Below are 18005 nucleotides of genomic sequence, written 5' to 3'. Positions count from 1 at the left end.
GGACGGCTTGTAGGGCGGCTGTATTTGCATCGGTTCGGCCGTACCATCATCCAATAAGTAGGAATGATATAATGCCAACTCCTTCTCAACCAATGAATAGTTGGAATATGTTGTTTGCGGTAACTAGGACTATTATAGTGATGAGGAATAAGAGAAGGTACTTGAAAAACCGGTTAATGTAAGGATCGGAGTGTATATATCATATAGAGAATTCTATGATAGACCACGTGACAAAAAGGGCTACAGGTACAAAGATTATTGAGAAGTAGTCTAATTTGAAACTCATGGATAGTTTTATAGTTTGGATTGTTATTCAATGCCAGTTTGAAATGATTGTTTCCTGTCCTGAGTAGATGAATATTATTGTGGGAATTATGCTAATTATGAACGCGTAAGAAGTAGCGGTTTTTACATAGTATGGGTATAGCTTATTCTTGTAAAGTTTAGTAGAGGATATAATGATGGGCAAAGTAAGAATAACTAGGGCTGTGATTATGCATGAAGAAAATATATTTATTACTTTTATCTGGAGTTGCACCAATTTTTTGGTTCCTAAGACCAACGGATTACTTCTATCCTATAAAAGTTGAAAAAGCCATGTTCTTATGCATGGGAGCATGAATTAGCAGTTCTTGCAGTACTTTTTCGGTAAGCAAAAAGGTTTGAGCTTTTATTGTTAGACTCACAATCTAATGTTTTTGTTAAACTATGCTTACAGTAGATGGGACCGAGAATAATTTTAGGGTTAAGGGATAGGAGGAGTAGGGGCAGTAGGTGCAAGGTCATTAGGGCATTTTCTCGTGTGAATGATGGTTTGATATTTTTGATATGGTGGGAATATTTACCACGTTGTGTGGTGATTAATATATAAAGTGAGTATAGGGCGGTGATGATAATGTTAATTCCTATTAGGATAATAGTAATGTTGGATCATGAGAATGAGGATATCACTACAAATAGTTCTCCGATAAGATTAATTGTTGGAGGGAGAGCCAGATTTGTGAGGCTTGCTAATAGTCATCAGGCTGCTATTAGGGGAAGGAGAGTTTGAAGTCCTCGTGCGAGAATTATAGTACGGCTATGGATTCGTTCGTAATTGGAGTTGGCTAAGCAGAATAGTATTGAGGATGTTAAACCATGGGCAATTATTAGAGCTATTGCACCTATATAACTTCATGGTGTTTGAATAAGAACCGCTACGATAACCAGTGCCATATGACTAACTGAGGAGTATGCAATTAGGGATTTTAGATCTGTTTGACGGAGACAGATAGAGCTTGTTATGATTATGCCTCATAGAGATAATATTATGAAGGGGTATGCTATGAAATTGGTCAGGGGATTTAGTAGGGTTGTAATTCGTATCATGCCATAGCCTCCTAGTTTTAGGAGTACAGCGGCAAGTACTATGGAGCCGGCAATAGGGGCCTCTACGTGTGCTTTTGGTAGTCACAAGTGGAGGCCGTATAGAGGTATCTTTACTATGAATGCTATTATGCATGCCAGTCATAGGAAAATATTAGATCAGGAGTTTGGCAGAGGCTGGATTCAGTATTGAATTATGAGAAAATTTAGGGAGCCCATGAAATTGTGGATATAAAGGAGAGCTACTAGGAGTGGGAGGGATCCTATTAAAGTATAAAATAAGAAGTAGAGTCCTGCGTTTAGTCGTTCAGTTTGATTTCCTCATCGGGTAATAATGATCAGGGTCGGAATCAGTGTTGCTTCAAATAGGATGTAAAAGAAGATGAGTTCAGAGGCTGTGAAAGTTATAATTAGGAACAATTGGAGAAGAATTAGTATTGAAATATATAGTTTTTTTCGAGTTAAGGGTTCTTTTGATAAATGGTGTTGACTTGCTATAAGTATAAGGGGCAGAAGTCATGTTGTGAGTGCTAATAGTGGTGCCGATAGGGAATCAGAGAAAAATATTAAGGAGGGGTTCAATGTATTATCATTTGGTTGGTTTAGGTAGAATAAGCTGATTAAGCTGATTAGCAAACCATATGTTGTCGTGTTAATTCAGATTATGTTAGGCTTTGATATTCATGTAAGGGGGATTAGTATGATAGTAGGGATGATAATTTTTAGCATTGTAAAAGGTTTAGGTTTTGTACGTAATCAGTCCCGTAGGTGTTAGATACTATAACTAGTAGAGATAGTCCTAATGCTGCTTCGCAGGCAGCAAATACTAGTAGTACGATTGGTATCATGCTGGCTAATGTGAGGTGATTGTTGAGAATAGTTACAGATATTATTACAAATAGTGATAATATTATGCCCTCTAAGCATAGTAGCGATGATATTAGGTGTGATCGATAAACAAGTATACCTATTAGAGAAAGAATGAATGCCAGAAAGATATTAATATATACTATGGACACATGATAATTATGAGATAAATCATAATCTAATGAGTCGAAATCATTTGTTTTTGGCTTAAACTAATTATCATATTCGGTTCATTCTAGCCCCTTTTCGGTCCATTCATACGCTAGGCTCGCAGCTAGGAGGGAGATTAGTAGGAGTGCTATGATAAGTATTGTTGTTAGCTTGTTGGTTTGTGACGCTCAGGGAAGTGGGAGTAGGAGTGCAATTTCTAGGTCGAAAAGCAGAAATGTGATGGCAACTAGGAAAAATTTTATAGAGAAAGGTAGGCGAGCAGATCCCATGGGGTCAAAACCACATTCGTAGGGGCTTGTCTTGTCTGTATAGATATTTAGCTGGGGAAGTCAGAATGCGATTAGTACAAGTAAGGATGCTAGGGTTACATTAGTTATCAAAGTTAATATAACGTTTATTACTTCTTTCCAGGTTGATCTGGAGCTAACTGATTGGAAGTCAATTGTACTAGTTATACTAAAGAAATAGGATCCTCATCAATAAATAGATACATACAAGAATAGCCAGACTACATCAACAAAGTGTCAATATCATGCAGCGGCTTCAAATCCGAAGTGGTGGTTTGATGTGAAGTGGTAGTATAGCTGTCGGAGGAAGCACACGATGAGGAATGTAGAGCCAATAATTACGTGTAATCCGTGAAATCCAGTGGCTATAAAAAAGGTAGATCCGTATACCCCATCGGAGATTGTAAAAGATGTCTCATAGTATTCGGAGGCCTGTAATAGCGTAAAATATACGCCTAAGGAGATTGTAATGAATAAGGCTTGAAGTATATGTTTGCGATTACCTTCTATTAAACTATGATGGGCTCAAGTAATAGATACTCCGGAGGCTAGGAGGACTGAGGTGTTGAGTAGAGGCACTTCTAATGGGTTAAGAGGAATAATGCCGGTAGGAGGTCAGCAACCCCCAAGTTCAGGAGTAGGGGCTAGGCTGGAGTGGTAAAAGGCTCAGAAGAAGCCTGCAAAGAAAAATACTTCTGATACGATAAAAAGAACTATTCCGTATCGTAGTCCTTTTTGTACAATAGGGGTATGATGTCCTTGGAATGTGCCTTCTCGGATCACATCTCGTCATCACTGGTATATGGTTAACAGGTTGGTTGTGAATCCTAATGTAAGTAGGGATATTGAGTTATAGTGAAATCATATGATAAGACCCGATGTTATAAGGAGGGCAGAAAGGGCTCCTGTCAGCGGTCATGGGCTTGGGTTGACTATGTGGTAAGCGTGAGTTTGGTGGGTCATTAGGTGTTGTCATGTAAGTATAGACTCACTAGTAAGGTAAAAACATAGGCTTGAATTAAGGCAACAGCAAATTCTAGGATCGTAAGTAGGATTAGAATAATAAAAGTGATAAAAGCTGTGGTCGCGCTAATATTGATAAGAGCTAAGGTAGCCCCTCCAATCAAATGGATTAGGAGGTGTCCTGCAGTAATATTGGCGGTTAATCGAACGGCTAGAGCCATGGGTTGAATAAGTAGACTAATAGTTTCGATGACTACTAGTATTGGAATTAGGGGAAGAGGGGTGCCTTGGGGTAGAAAGTGTGCTAAGGATGCTTTGGTCTTATAGCGGAAACCGGTAATTACTGTCCCTGCTCATAGGGGGATTGCTATTCCGAGGTTTATAGAGAGTTGCGTTGTGGGCGTAAATGAGTGAGGTAATAGTCCAAGTAGATTAGTTGAGCCAATAAATAGAATTAGTGATATAAGTATGAGAGCTCAGGTTCGTCCCTTTTGGTTATGAATTGCTAGTATTTGTTTTGATGTTAGTTGAATTAGTCATTGCTGAATGGAGATTAACCGATTATTGATTAGGCGACTGGGTGTTGGGAATAAAACGGAAGGGAATATGACGATCAGTACCACAATAGGGAGACCTATTATTGAGGGGGCAGCGAAAGAAGCGAATAGATTTTCGTTCATTTGTTTTCTCAAGGATTATGTTGACCAGCAATTTTAGCAGATTTGGTTACCGGGTTTTCTGGGTAGTAGTGATTTGAAATTTTTAGTTGAAATAGGATGAAGAGGGTGAGAAATATTGAAAAGATTATAATAAATCAGGTGGATGTATCTAGCTGTGGCATTTCATTAAGGAGAGGTTAAAACTCCCAGTCTTTAACTTAAAAGGTTAATGCTTTATAGCTTCTTAATGAGTAGATCTAGTCTAGGTTATACTATTAAGGCAGATCAGGTCTCAAAGTAAGATAGGGGGACTATTTCAAGAACAATGGGTATAAAGCTGTGGTTAGATCCGCAGATTTCAGAGCACTGGCCATAGTACAGTCCTGGTCGTATGGCTATAAGGGTGGTTTGGTTTAGTCGTCCTGGAATAGCGTCAGTTTTTAGACCTAGTGATGGAACGGCTCATGAATGCAAAACGTCTTCTGAAGAGATAAGTATTCGGATGGTTATTTCTATTGGGAGGACAACTCGGTTGTCTACTTCTAATAGTCGGAGTTCTCCTGGCTTTAATTCTTGTGTTGGGATTATGTAGGAGTCAAAGTTTAAGTCTTCATAGTCAGTATATTCATAGCTTCAGTATCATTGGTGGCCTATTGTTTTCACGGTTAAAGAGGGGTTATTAATTTCGTCCATTATATAAAGGATTCGGAGGGAAGGTAGAGCGATTAGGATTAGGATAATGGCGGGTAGAATGGTTCATACTGTTTCCACTTCTTGTGCGTCTATTGTGCTTGTATGGGTTAATTTTGTAGTCAATATTAGTGAAATGATATAGAGAACTAAAGAACTGATTAAGAATACAATTATTAGTGTATGGTCATGAAAATGAAGTAGCTCCTCTATAATAGGGGAGGTTGCGTCCTGTAATCCGAGTTGAAATGGGTACGCCATAGAGATATATAGGGGTTTCACCTATAATTTAACTTTGACAAAGTCATGTAATGTTTTACTAATATCTCCTGATTGAGAAAGACATAATGGTTATGACATTGGCTTGAAACCAATTTTAGGGGGTTCGATTCCTTCCTTTCTTATTTTTGGATCACATATGTAGGTTCTTCGAACGTGTGGTATGGAGGGGGACATCCATGTAGTCACTTGATATTAGTTGTGGTGAGTCCTACTATTGCAACTTCTTGTTTAGATGCAAAGGCCTCTCAAATCCTAAAGATTATAAGTATCACTGCTGTGAGTGAGATGAATGAACCTATAGAGGAGACAGTATTTCAAATAGTATAAGCATCTGGATAATCGGAGTAATGATGAGGTATTCCAGATAGTCCGAGGAAGTGTTGAGGAAAAAAGGTTATATTAACTCCTACAAATATAATTGTAAAGTGGATTTTTGCTCAAGTGTCATTAAGAGTGTACCCTGAAGATAAGAGGAATCAGTGAGCAAATCCACCCATAATAGCAAGTAGTGCTCCTATTGAGAGTACGTAGTGGAAGTGGGCTACAACATAATATGTGTCTGAAGAACAATGTCTAGGGATGAGTTAGGTAAAACAGTGCCTGTTAATCCACCTACTGTAAACAGGAAAATAAATCCTAGAGCTCATAGTATGGTGGGAGATCATTTGATATTTCCTCCATGAAGTGTTGCTAATCAGCTAAATACTTTGACCCCTGTTGGGATGGCAATAATTATAGTAGCAGATGTAAAGTATGCTCGTGTGTCTACGTCTATTCCCACCGTAAATATATGATGTGCTCATACAATAAAGCCTAGGAACCCAATGGATATCATTGCTCAAACCATACCCATGTATGGGTATGGGCTCTTTTTTTCCCTGAATAATATGTAACGATATGAGAAATTATTCCAAACCCAGGTAAAATTAGAATATAAACTTCAAGGTGTCCGAAAAATCAAAATAAGTGTTGGTATAGAATGGGGTCTCCCCCTCCAGCAGGGTCAAAAAATGTTGTGTTTAGATTTCGGTCTGTCAGAAGTATTGCAATTCTGGCAGTTAATACAGGTAATGATAATAGCAATAGGACTGCTGTAATTAGTATGGATCATACAAACAAAGGAGTTTGATATTGAGACATGGCTGGGGGTTTTATATTAATAATAGTAGTGATAAAATTAATTGCCCCTAGAATGGAGGAGACCCCAGCTAAATGTAAGGAAAAAATTGTTAGGTCTACTGATGCCCCTGTGTGGGCTAGGTTGCCGGCTAGTGAGGGGTATACAGTTCATCCAGTTCCTGTACCTGCTTCTACCATAGAAGATGCTAATAGGAGAAGAAAAGATGAGGGGAGCAATCAGAAACTTATGTTATTTATTCGAGGGAATGCCATGTCTGGGGTGCCAATTATTAGCGGAACTAGTCAGTTTCCAAAGCCCCAATTATAATAGGTATAACTATAAAGAAAATTATTACAAATGCATGGGCAGTTACGATTAGATTGTAGATCTGGTCATCTCCTAATAGGGTACCGGGTTGACCTAGTTCGGCTCGAATTAGAAGGCTTAAAGCAGTGCCTACTGTACCGGCTCATGCTCCAAACAGTAAATATAAAGTACCAATGTCTTTGTGGTTAGTGGAAAATAATCATCGGTTAATGAACACAGGTAAAATGGCTGTTAAAAGCACTAGACTGTAAATCTAAAGATAGGGGTTTAAGTCCGCTTTTTGCCAAGTCCTGTGGTGAATTACTCATTTTTTAATAATAAATTTATTTTTTATTGGTGTTCAATTTACTAACATACAGAATAACACCCAGTGCTCATCCCGTCAAGTGCCCCTGAATTGCAAATTCATAGAAGCTGTCTAGCCGCTGCCAGGGCTTCTCCGCCCCCCCCCCCTTTTTTTTTCTATGCAGCGGGAGAAGATAGATTGAAGCCAGTTGTTAGGGTATTTAGCTGTTAACTAAAATTTCGTGGGGTGGAAGCCCACCAATCTAGTAAGGGCTTAGTTTAATTAAAGTGTTCGATTTGCATTCAATTGATGTAGGATAGATTTGCAGTCCTTAGTGTTGTTTATCAGGGGTTAAGTAGATAATACTTGCTTAGAGCTTTGAAGGCTCTTGGTCTGATTTAACCTAAACCCCTAGTCCAAGATAGAAGCATGGGTGTTAGAGGGAGTAGTATAGTTGAGGTAATAATTAAGGGGGGTAATAGGGTTGCCTTTTTTGTGTATTCGAACTGTCATTTTATTTTTATGTTGTTTGTGGATGGAAATATGGTAAGTGCGGTGCTATATGTGAGTCGCAGGTAGAAATATAAGTTAAGTAGAGCGGTGATAGCCATTAGTGTTGGAATAATAATTATGTTATTTTTCGTTAATTCTTGAATAATTATTCATTTGGGGATGAAGCCAGATAATGGGGGTAGTCCTCCTAGGGATAGTATTAAGATTAAGATTATGGAAGTGATTAGGGGAAATTTGTTTCATATGTGGGATAAAGATAGGGTCGTGGTGGATGAGTTTAATATAAATAGTATGAAGGTAGATAGTGTTATTAGAATATATAAAGTTAAGTTTAGAACTATTATTGTAGGGTTATAAGTAATGATAGCGGCTATTCAGCCTATGTGGGCAATGGAGGAGTATGCTATGATTTTTCGTAGTTGAGTTTGATTTAGTCCGCCTCATCCTCCTACTAAAACGAATGTAAGGGCTATTAGTATTAAGAGGTCAGTGTTAATGGACGGTGAAATTTGATAGAGAACGTACAGGGGTGCAATATTTTTTGTCTCCAAGCTGTTGGTGGAAATAAATTCCTTTTATTTTTTATTTTGATTATTTTTAATAATAAATTTATTTATCCTCCCCTGCCTTTGTGGATGTATCTTGCAAGAAGTTACTGTGGCTGAATTCAAAAAGGATATTGCCTGTGTTCTCCTCTAGGATTTTGATGGAATCTTGTCTCACATTTAGATCTTTCATCCCTTTTGAGTTTATCTTTTTGTATGATGAAAGAGAGTGGTCCAGAGTAAGTATTGAAAGATTTGAATTTAGCGTCATTGTATTACCTATTCAGGCCCTGTTTTGTGGATTGTTTCTTTGGGCTTCCTTTTTGTTTTACAGGGTTATTTCTTGCAATCTACATATTCTTTCAGTTTCTGCCTTGGCTGGAAGCTCTTTATTGCTCCTTCTATTCTGAATGACAGACTTGCTAGATAAAGTATTCTTGGCTGCATGTTCTTCTCATGGAGTACCCTGAATAGACCATGCCAGCCCTTTCTGGCCTCCCAGGTAGGTCTCTGTAGAGAGGCCTACCATTAATCTGATATTTCTCCCCATATAAGTTAAGAATCATTTGTCTCGTGCTGCTTTAAGGATTTTCTCTTTCTCTTTGAAATTTGCAAGTTTCACTATTGAAAGTTGAGGTGTTGAACAGGTTTGATTGATTTGGAGGCCGGTCCTCTCTCTCTTTTGGCTCTGAATGCCTATTTGCTTCCACAGATTAGGGAAGTTCTCAGCTATGGTTTGCTCAAATATACATTTTGGACCCCCCTCCCTCTCAGCCTCTTCTGGAATCCCAATTATACATAAATTCTTCTTTCTAAGGCTTTCGTTGATTTCCTTAAGCCTTTCCTCATGGTTTATGAATTGTTTTCCTCTTATTTCCTCAGCTTCCTTCCTATCATCAACTTGTCTTCAATGTCATTCACTCTCTCCTCCACCTCATTAACCCTAGCAGTTAGGTCCTCCAGTTTCAATTTCATCTCATTTAATCTATTTTTAATTTCGGACTACTTAGATATGAATTCTGCAGTAATGAAGACTCTAGAGTCCTTTAAGCTTTTTTCCAGAGCCACCAGTAGCTTTATAATTGTGCTTCTGAATATTTTTCTGACATCGTATTGAAATCCATATTCTTTAACTCCGTGACATAGAATTGAGTTTCCTGGTCTTTCTTTTGTGGTGAGTGCTTCCTTGTAGTCATTTTTCCAGTGCAGAGTGGCTGTATGAGCAGGCTGAGTCAAAAATATCAACCGCAACCTAAGCAAGATACATCATAGATGACCCTGAAGAGGTCAGAGAATGGAAAATGAAAAAAGAAGAACACAACAAACTAAAGCAAAAGGACCACTAAAATGAAAAACAAATTTTAAAACAATGTAGTCAATATAAAAGACCAAAACCACAAAGAAGAAAATAGAAAAAGAAAATAAGTAAAGAAAAGAGGAAAAGAAAAAAGAAAAAAAGAGAAAAGGGGGTCCTGGCAGATGGTGGTGGTGAAGAAGCGATAGTGGAGAGCGAATGTAGTCTACCTGAGGGGTCCTAGATGGCGATTCTCTTGGTCCTGAGTGTATTTTGTTCTGTATGTTAGAAGATGCTCAACCCCAAATTTATATATACCAGCAATACTTATAGAAATGCCATCATTGACCACCAAAACATAAATGAGATAAAAGAGAGGGGCAGAATGGGAGCAAAGAGATAATATAATCTCACAGAATGAACCCTGGGATCACGACCTGAGCCAAAGGTGGACATTCAACCTTTGAGCCACCCAGGCTGTCCCTCTTTTTTTTTTCTTATCCATCCCCTTCCACCCTTCTGCCTATGCCTGTTCCTTCTTCTCAATCTTCTGTTTTTTCCTGCAAAACAGGCCTCTGGAAGAGGTGGAAGAGCAGGCGGTGGTTTGGCAATCGATTCTGGTGGGTTCTGGTGTGTGTACTTAGGGAGGAGGAATGGATTTCGGATTGCAGCATCAGCCTACTTCCCCCTCTTCTTCAGGATTTTGAGTGTTGGTAAGTGGGAATTCAGTTGCAGAAGCCATCCCGAGTATGCCATGACCCTCAGATCACATACACACACACACACACACACACACACACACACACACACATATGCAAGCACACCCTGGGCATCACATACAGTCCAGTCTAGCCCTAACCCATTAACTGTCCAAGCTCCTGGGCTTTAACCCTCACACTAATATGGGTGGTGCCCCGACCAAGTCGCAAGGCCTGGCTATGACCTTCGATGAAGGGGGACTAGTGAGTGACACCATAAATTTTGGCCTCCCCCGGTTGGAAAAAGTGCCATTTGTATGAGGGGTAGATAGGAGGAGCCAGAGATAGACTAAGGGCTCCCGGAGCCCAGGCCAATGTTCAGCGCCTGCCTGAGCCTCACTCTGAGTCTTGTCCTCAACTCAGCTATCTCGGCAGCTCTCTACACAGTAGGCAGATAGGACCATCCAAGCTCGTGGGCCCTAACCCTAACCCCTAACTCAAACCCTAATCTTAAGGCCAACACTCACTACTGGCAGATATGTCCCTCCAACTTCCTGGGCTCTATTCCTAGCTCTAGGTTTGCATCTATATTTTGTACCATGTCATATCTTTCCAAACAACCAGTCTTATTTATTTCAAAATTTCCTTCTTTTACCTTCAGCCTAAATGCATTTACATTCCTTAGATCTTTGTAAAATACCTCTTAGTTTTCTACATGCAGAATTTCCCCCTCATTCCTATGAGTCTATAGGCATGTAGCAGAATTTTAACTTTTAGAAACTTTAATCTCCCTTGAAAACAATGTAGTGAGCAAGTGTGAACCCTCATATCAGAATTCTTTAGACATAAATTTATGAAACAATAGAGCACAAACCATGTTTACCAACAGACTCAAAAATCCTTAGCTTCCTTGGAAAAAGAAACAAACACTACAAATGTACATTTCCTAAGCAATGCTTTCATACTGTACCCAAACCAGAACCCGAACTCAAACCCCTAAACCCGAACCTGAAACCTGAGCCTGAGCCTGACCCTAACCTTAATCCTAACCCTAATCTTGATCCTCACCCTAACTTTGTCCCTCATCCTGACCCTTACCCTTACCCTAAACCTGACCCTCACACTGACCCTGACCCTAAACCTAATCCTGAACCTCACCCTAACCCAGACCCTCACCTTGACCCTCACCCTTTACCTGACCCTAATCCTGTCCCTGATCCTCACTCTAACCTTAACCCTGACCCTGAGCCTTACCCTCACCCTGACCCTCACCCTAAACCTAATCCTGAACCTCACCCTAACCCTGACGTTCACCCTGACCCTCTCCCTTTCCCTGACCTGATCCTGTTCCTGATCCTCGCCCTCACCTTAACCCTGACCCTGACCTGACCCTAACCCTAAATTCATCAAACAAGATGCTAGTTTAAAACTGCCTTCTAGTAACACTTCTTTCTCAGGGTTTAGTATATGGCACTCATCCTATGTTTTCAAACACACTATTGAGATAGTTTCTAATGTTAACACACAAGAGTATAAGTAAAACCCGCTTCCTGTGTGCGATGACTTCTTTCTTAGAGTTAAAATATGTCAGTTGACATACACATGCACACATATATTTGGTACAGGTTATAAGGATGTCAGCAGAAAGCTGCATTCTAGTAACTCTTGTTTCTCAGAGTTAAGTATATATCACGTGCCTTATGCTTTCACACCTCCTTTTGAGAGAGCTCCTCAAGTGCTATCACTGGTGTGGTGCTGACTCTGTGCCGGTACTAAGTGCTTCATGCACATTACCTAGGTGCTCCTCCTGACAACACTATGAGCTGCCTGTGAGGATTACTCCCCTTTGTGCAAGTATAGAAAGGTGGAGACTTTCCTGACAGGTACATGGAGGAGCTGGGATTTGACCTCTGGTTCTGCTTTGCTCTATGATGTGTGTTCTCAGGACAGCCCCTGCACAGTAACCGGAGAAAGGGGGCTGTGCTGAAAATGGAATCCCTATGCAGCCATTGAGACTCCTGAGCCAGGGGTTCGATGGGCCACATATATGTGGGATGCGACAGAGGCCAGCTGCATCAACACCGGTGGCCCTGTGTCTTCGATGGCAATGCTCTCCTGTTGATCTTCCTCTGGGCAGTGTTTACAACACCTCCATTCTCACTGAGGATCTGATGCTTCACTCATTTAACACATGGGCTCTAATAATCCCAGATGAGAGATGCTGCCTGTCCAATTGTCCCTCAGAGTGGGCTCACAAACTGTCATTCATCCTCCTCTGCCTTTGTTTCTATTACTGAGAAGGAAATTTGTCTCTTTTATCAATTTTCTTCTTCTTGTTTGACAATCCCACAATGCTATATGTTGGCAAATTGAACTCAAATAATAAATAAATAAATAAATAAATAAATAAATAAATAAATAAATAGAAAAAAATGTACTCCCTGAACTTAATGTAGTTAATAAAATATATAAATGGTTGATTTGTAGATGGTAGGTTTTTGATCACGTGTATTGTATATCAATAAAGTATATTCTATTTAAAAGCTGCAAATACAGAGAAATGAGCACAGGACAATGTAGTCTTCCCTTTATACCCTCCCATTTTGCTGCTGCTATTTTATCTCAGCCATTTCCCATGAGACAACTTTGCTCTAACAAAATATTCTCATCACGTGCCCAGATACTTAAAGGATTAAAATCAAATTTTCCAAAACATGGAAGAGCTTTTGAAAAGGTAGTTTTCAGGGTTAATTTATTCCTCCATCAATTTTTAAAATCTCAGGCAAATTAAAAATTCTTCTGCATCCACTTCAATTTTAATTCAATGGGATTTTTAAAATCAGAATCGATTCTTTTTAGGCAAATGGTTGGATATTTTTATCTATATCATTATCTACTGACTACAGACAGGGTCTGCTGTTTTAAGTTTTGTTTAGGTGTCATTATTTTTACCAAGTCAACTTTTTTTATCTTATGAATATTACAATAATGTTTGCCCCAGTTTTATTGATATAATTGACATACAGCCCTGTGTATGTTCAAGGTAAACAGCGTAACGATTTTACATTCCTGTATTGTGACACGATTACCAGAATAAGTTTAGTTAAACACCATCATTTCTTATAGATACAAAAATAAATAAAAAAGCAAACTAATCACTAAGCACCTCTGAGCTACAGAGGGATACCTATATCACAGGTCAGGATCGCTGGAAGCCATTGTGAAGGTTGCAGCCCTCAGAGACCAAAGTGAGGCAATTGGATCTCATTCTAAATATAATAGGAAACAATTGGACAGTTTTCTTAAAGAAGATGACAATGTCTGCATCTTGGAGCATTTTCACCAGATTGTGGTGCCCCCATTAAAATGAGGCCAGACGGAAAGTGACTATTGTGATATTACGTTGCTGGAACCCAGGCCACGTTTGAGCGGTACTTCATGTCACATTCCACCCCTTCTTGTAAATCTTCCATCCTTAAATTTCTACCTCGGATATACAGGGTAGAGGCCCACACATGTTATAAACATCATCCATAGATACCTGATGATGTCCCTAGGAAACAGATTCTAGCCTGGCCCCCACTGTGCAGGTTAGGAAACTGAGGACTATGTGAGAGACACAGTGGGTTGGGCAGGACACAGAACTGGGAAAGCAAACAGAGAAATAAAGGTCTGAATTCAGCTCTGTCTCCTCAAAGTAGGACTTTACTTGCATTTTCAGAGAGTAGTGGCTATGGCCTTTTTGGCTCATTGTGTACAGTTAAAGAGATGACATTGAGATAAGCAGTCCTCTGCCAACAAGGGGTTCTGGATAGGTCTGACTGAAGGAAGGGGCCCAGGTGCTGGAATCTTGAAAAGGTGACCTCACTTCCTTAGTGACAAGCCCACAACTAACTTAGAACTCTGGTAACCAGGAACCTACAATCTAGACCTTTCCACTTTCTAGCTCACTTAACTGCAGATGGTCAAGTGTACAAGATGTTCTGTTGCTATATTCCTACTTTCTGGCACTCTGGGCTCAGGAGAGTCCAGAGTGAGAGACTTTCACATCACTGTCTATGTCAGCTTGGCCTTTACTCTGAAGCTTCTGGTCATGTGGCGGGAGAAACCAACAGGTACCACAAGGCAGTGTGGGGCAGCACACTGGAGAGCAGACCACACTGTGATCACACCTCAGCAGGCCCACACCTCTTACCTCTCATTGTGTGTGTGTGTGTGTTGTGTGTGTGTGTGTGTGTGTGTGTGTGTGTAGAGGGGACAGAAGAGAGGACCATACCCTTCCTGGGCAGAAACCAGCTGCCAGGTGTTGGAAGCCTGACACGTCATTTGTGTTCAGACCCAAGGTCATAACAGGCAAGATGAGAAGGTGAGTGTTGGGGACTACTACTAGTGTTGCTCAACTATGAATGTTAGTCATGAGCCCAAGAATCTCTTTCATCTGGCTTCCTCCTTGCCGGATATCTTTTCAGTGGCCCCTCTTGGCCTGAACTGTAGAACACAATTTCTAATGGGAGTGTCCCCTTGCGGCGATGTCCAGGGAGGACCCTAATGTCTCTTGGCCTTGTATATATGGGGCACTGTATTTGCAGTGCTGCACCCAGGAGATCTTGGAAGAGATGGTCTGTGCCTTCAACTACTACAACTCCCTAGACAATTATCATGTGCACCAGGCATACAAGGATCAGGGCTGTGAGAATGGTAAGAGGGTTGTCCACACAAACAAAGAGGGCCCCCACACAAACATGGAGAGAAACCTGGAGCCCTCCCATAGTGTTGCCACATGAGTGTTGCACCGGCCCAAATGCAAAGAGATCTGAACCTCCACGCCTAGCCACCAGCCATATGTTGAGGTGGGAAGGCACTCTTCACCTATGTTGGAATAGTGCAGAATATATTTCATGTTTTTGAGGGCGTGGGGGGGTTGTTTTGTTTTGTTTTTCACAAAGTTATGAGTATCTTTGCATTTTACTACTGTTTTTACTATTTCACCTTCTCGTCCCAGATATCCTGTGTAGAATCCAACTCCACTGTCACTGAAGAACTTCTCCAAGGCCTTACAAATCATCACACTAAAAAGGGTGATTTACGGAGAAGGACCAACCTTAGATGGTCTCATTCATTTGGGGAATTAAAAATAGTGAAAGGAATAAAGGGGAAAGGAGAGGAATGAGTGGGAAATATCAGAGAGGGAGACAGAACATGAGAGACTCTTAACTCTTGGAAATGAAAAAGGGCTGTGGAAGGGGAGGTGGGAGAGGGGTTGAGGTGAATGGGTGACAGGCACAGAGGGGGGCACTTGACGGGATGAGCACTGGGTGTTATGCTCTATGTTGGCAAATTGAACTCTAATTAAAAGATATACAAAAACAAAAACAAAAACAAAAACAACAAAAATTTTTTAAAAAATAAAGAGTGTGATTTAACACAAAAGGAAGGGTGGGATGAAGCCATTCTATATGTTTCTCTGTAATGTTTCCTCTCTCAGAACTCATCAAATCATTGTAGACCCAACAGGTCATGAGCTATGTCCCTATAGATCTTCATAGTACTCTATAAATAAGGCCGTCTGCCACAGGATTCAGCCTTTCAAGGCCCTTGGCACTTGACCTGATGCCATTCTCTTGCCATTTCTGCAGTGCTGCAAGGAGCACCCTACATGACCCCACAGACTTCTTTAGTTGCTGGATCTGTCATTACATGGAACCCCAGATTAAGTGGAAGGCCTCTGATGCCTCCTGGCCCTGGTAGCTGGCTCTCTCTTATTTTAGAGATCCACCCAGGAAATCTTTGATGAGCTGCTCCAAGGGTTCAACTACTCCATCTCCCCTGACAATCACAGATGCATCAGGCCACCAACTACATCAATTGGCATTCTGGGGTGATAACAGGTCCACATTCATGTCCAATCTCAAGACCCAGAGATGATCGGGTCAAGCCCAGAACACAGACTAGAAACAACTGGCTCCCCTGGGACCTGAAGAAGATGGTGGTTTTTCCCTGACCCTTTATTCCCATGTCAGGAACAGACCAAGCCACATAAGCTTAGGGGAAATGCCATGCATCCCATGCTTTGGTCTATTCTCAGGCCCAGCATTTGTGATCTTGAGCAGCATTTGAGGTTCTAACCCTTTGTGTTCTCCTACTGGTAGTGGGGATGTTTACTGATGACTCAATGGCATAGTTGTCTTCATAAAAGCTATTAGTTGGAGAAACACTCAACTACAAACGCTGAGTTGTTCCTCAGGTAACAGAATGTGTTTAGTTACCAATGGTTTACCATTTCTCCCCTAAAAACAATTGTACTTTGAAGCCTAGAACTTGTTTTCTGTGTGGGCACTCAAGTCCTTGTCCTGTACAATGTTCCTGAGGGGACGTAAGTCTGTGGTCTGAGTGCCAAACCCTGCCCTCAACAGTTCCTGGTTTGAAGTTGACTACAGTGCCCCTCTTTGTCTCTCTGGTGTGAAAAGGGATCAACCCTGTCCCTGGATGAGGCCTGTACCACGCTGATGCTCAAGGAAGTTACAATGGAGAATTCTGTACAGTCCTCATACCATCCTTCCAGGATAGAAACCTCTCAAACTTCCCAATCATTTCCTGCATATGTAAGGTGTTCACCCCAGCCCAACAGGTCCTGGGCCAACAGTTCAACAGGTGAGTGATCACCCACTGCACAGCACAGGGGGCGAGGCTCGCTTCTACTACCGGTATGTTTTCAGAATGTCACTGCACATCTCTGAGCTTCCTTTTCCTCTTCTGAAAAGTGGTATGGTAAGAGGATGAAACTCATGGGGCTACTGTGAGAAATCATGGGAGAAAACATGGCATAGACTTATCTGGTGCCTGGCTCTGTAGAAAGGGCTGCTGGACATGCTCGGCATCTTCATGTGCAGCAGTTCTCTCTTCCCAGTGAAGAAGCTCTCAACATCAACCCTCACGGGCATATGGCCCTTCTGGGTTTACAGACATGCATGGAAAGCACGCAGTTTTCCTGTTTGCAAAGGACTTCTGAGATTCCATCTAATTGGTCTTGCTATTGTCCTTTATGTGACCAGATTAGAGGACCCTGGCCCAAGAGCTTAAGGTCCGCTCAGTGTATGGAAAGTGCTGGTTGGGATTCCTTCATCCATTAATATATATTAAGTGCCTAGTAATTGCAGACACATTTCTAGTCACTATGATAGTTGAAGGAATAAAGTAGATACAGTCTCTCGGTCTCAATTCTAATCAGAGTGTCAGATGGTCAATCACCCTACATGTCGTAATCATCCACGTCCATAGTTTGTTAGATGTGACACCTTCATGGCCGCCTCAAGATTGAATGTATCCACCCATATTTGGACGTTTATGATGAACAAGCAGGTGCTGCTCAACCAGAATCCCTAGCCTGGATATGTGAGCTCTCTGTGTCACTAGCTGGTCCAGATGGGGGCCTGTACCAATCTTGAGAGCCCAGAGGACAGGCCTCTGCTCAGTGATGGGTTGGGATCGGTTGAGGGCCACAACAATGATGATAGTAATAGGACACTGAGTCCTCAGGAGGCCGTGGGAGGTAGATGGAGTTCTCAGTTTTCCCAATGAGGAACCAGGCTCAGGAAGGCCAGGCTGCAAGCTTAAGGTCACACGCGGAATGAATGTTGGAACTACGATTGTTCTAGAATCACTCATGGCAATCTTAACAATAATGTAGCATTGCTAGCTGCTGACTTGGGTCAGATGTCCAGGGTCTGATGCCAAAGACAGAGGGGGGAAGTGGACTGAGGTTATTATGGTCTCAAGGAACTTATCCTTGGCCCTGCAGGAGTGGGCATCTAAACTTGGCACCCTGGGGATGGATGTCCAGAGAGCAAGGAAGAGGGGACGGCAGATAAGGTGAGTGTGCCTAAGATACAAGGCCTCGAACCCAGAGGAGAGTGGTCTTCCCTGAAAGCTGAAAGCTGT

The sequence above is a fragment of the Canis lupus genome, chromosome 34 (assembly GCF_003254725.2).
Source record: "Canis lupus dingo isolate Sandy chromosome 34, ASM325472v2, whole genome shotgun sequence".
In the NCBI taxonomy this organism is placed as follows: Eukaryota; Metazoa; Chordata; class Mammalia; order Carnivora; family Canidae; genus Canis; species Canis lupus.
The sequence above is the reverse complement of the archived record's forward strand: the minus strand, read 5'-3'. Positions refer to the sequence as shown.